This window comes from Chrysochloris asiatica, unplaced genomic scaffold (genome assembly GCF_000296735.1).
Source record: "Chrysochloris asiatica unplaced genomic scaffold, ChrAsi1.0 scaffold00292, whole genome shotgun sequence".
Classification (NCBI taxonomy): domain Eukaryota; kingdom Metazoa; phylum Chordata; class Mammalia; order Afrosoricida; family Chrysochloridae; genus Chrysochloris; species Chrysochloris asiatica.
Window position 1 is genome coordinate 3344056 of NW_006408810.1, and position 2444 is coordinate 3346499.

Sequence of the window (2444 nt, forward strand, 5' to 3'; positions counted from 1 at the left end):
GCAGAAAGCCTCATCTTTCTCCCATGGAACAGCTGGTAGTTTCAAACTGCTGACCTTGAGGTTAGCAGCCCAACTCATAACCACTATGCTACCAGAGCTCCTTGTGCATACTGGAGGTATAATGACTAAAAAGACACCCAAGTACTTAATCCTGGAGGGCAAATTATTGAACGATGCAGAAAGCATCAGAAGAAGGTGGAAGGAATACACAGAGTCACTGTAGTAAAAAGAAATGGCTGATGTTCAACCATTTCAAGAGGTAGCATATGATCAACAGCCAATAATGCTGAAGGAAGAAGTCCAAGGTACTTTGAATGCACTGACTGACAAAGAACAAGACTCCAGGAATCAATGGAAAACAAATTTAAATCTTTCAACAAACTGATGCAGCACTGGAGGAACTCACTCATCTATGCCAAGAAATTTGGAAGACTATTATCTGGCCAGCAGATTGGAAGAGATCCATATTCGTGCTCAGTCCAAAAAGAGGTGACCCAATAGAACGTGGAAACCATCAGACAATATCCTTAGTGTTGTATGCAAGTAAAATTTTGCTAAAAAGAATTCAAAAATGGTTCAAACTGGATTTAGATGAGGGTGTGGAATGAGGGATAGTATTGCTGACATCAGATGGATCTTGGCAGAAAGCAGAGAATACCAGAAATCTGTTTACCTGTACTTCACTGACCATGGAAAGATTTCTACTGTGTGGATCATGACAAGCTATGGACAATATTATGAAATACGAGTATTCCAGAACACTTAATTGTGTTCATGAGGAATCTGTACATAGAGCAAGAGGCAATCATTCAAATAGAACAAGGGGACACTGAATTGTTTACAATTAGGAAAGTTGTGCACTAGGGATGTATTCTTTCAACATTCTTATTCAATCTGTAGGTTGAGCATGTACTTCAAGAAGCTGGATTATATGAAGATCAGAGCATCAGAATTGGAGAAAGATTTATTAACAATCCGTGATGTTAAGATGACACAGCCTTGCTTGTTGAAAGCAAAAAGGACTTAAAATTCTTATTGATGAAGACTAAAGGCCACAGCCTCTGGTGTGACTTGCACCTCATTGTAAAGAAAGCAAAAAAATCCCCACCACTGGACCAATAAATTGTTGTTAAGTGCTATATAGTCCACCTATATAGGGTTTCTGAGAAGTGGCTGGTGAACTTGAACTGCTGACCTTGCAGTTCAAACTGATTTTGCAGTCCAGTGCACTAACCCACAGCACCACATCAGGACTCCATACCAATAAATAGATCATGATAAATGGGGGTGGGGAAGATTAAAGTTGTCAAAGATTTCATTTTGCTTGGATCTACCATCAGCACTCATGAAGCAACAGTCAGGAAATCAAACAACATATAGCATTAGGCAAACCTGCTGCCCAAGACCTCTTTAAATTGTTCAAGAGCAAAGATGTCAGTTTCAGGAATAAAGTGCATGTGATCCAAGTCCTGATATTTTCAATCACCTCATATGCATGTGAAAGTCAGACAATGACTATGGAAGACCATAGAATTGGTACTTTTGAGTTATGGTGCTGGAGGAGAATATTAAAAGTACCATGGACTGTCCTAAGAACAAACAAATCTGTGTCAGAAGAAGTACAACCAGAATGCTCCTTAGAAGCCAGGATGGCCAGACTTTGTCTCTCATAATTTGGGCATATTATCAGGAGGGGTCAGTCCCTGGAAAAGGACATCATGCTTGGTAAAGTGGAGGGTCAGTGACAAAGAGGGAGACCCCCAATGAGATGGATTGTCACAGTGGCAACAGCCCTGGGCTCATGTGTGGCAGCAACTGTGAGGATGGCATGGGACAAGGAGGTGTTTTGTTCTGTGTTATGTAATGTTGCTACAGGTTGGAACTGACTAGAGGGCACCTAACAACAATAGAAACAAGGAGAAGAGCATAGTGAGGAACCTAGAGACAAGGAAGGCACCACAGGCAAATGGGAAAATCAATCAGGACTTTGTAATCATTGGCATTTGTAGAGGACAAAGCAATGACTCCTCAAACATATCCATATCCTCATCTCTGGAACCTGTGGTTTATGTTACATGGTGTATTAATTCCCTAGGGATGTCATTACAAAATATCATTCACTGTTGTTGTCAAGTGCTGTGGAGTCAGTTCCAACCCATAGCAACCCTGCATAGGGCTTGAACCTATGAGGAGTCTGGTAAGCTTGAACCATTGACTTTGCAGTTCAAACTGACTTTTCTGTCCATTGCATTAACCCACAGCACCACAACAGGAATCATAATATATATTGTGGTGGTTATGTGCCGTGGACTCTGTTTCGACTCAGCAACCCTGTACAGGGCTTATAAGGCTGTAAATCTTTACAGGAGCAGAAAGCCTCATCTTTCTCCAGTGGAATAGCTGGTAGTTTTGAACTGCTGACCTTGAGGTTCGCAGCCCAATTC

At 41.3% G+C, this 2444-nt stretch overlaps 1 protein-coding gene across 1 annotated transcript in view; it reads left to right on the forward strand.

Moving 5' to 3' along the window:
- Window positions 1-2444, forward strand: part of SLC2A9 (solute carrier family 2 (facilitated glucose transporter), member 9) — a gene marked incomplete at its 3' end in the record, with an annotated part of 151835 nt that overhangs the window by 49537 nt on the left and 99854 nt on the right. The gene's annotated exons all lie outside the window — the stretch shown is intronic.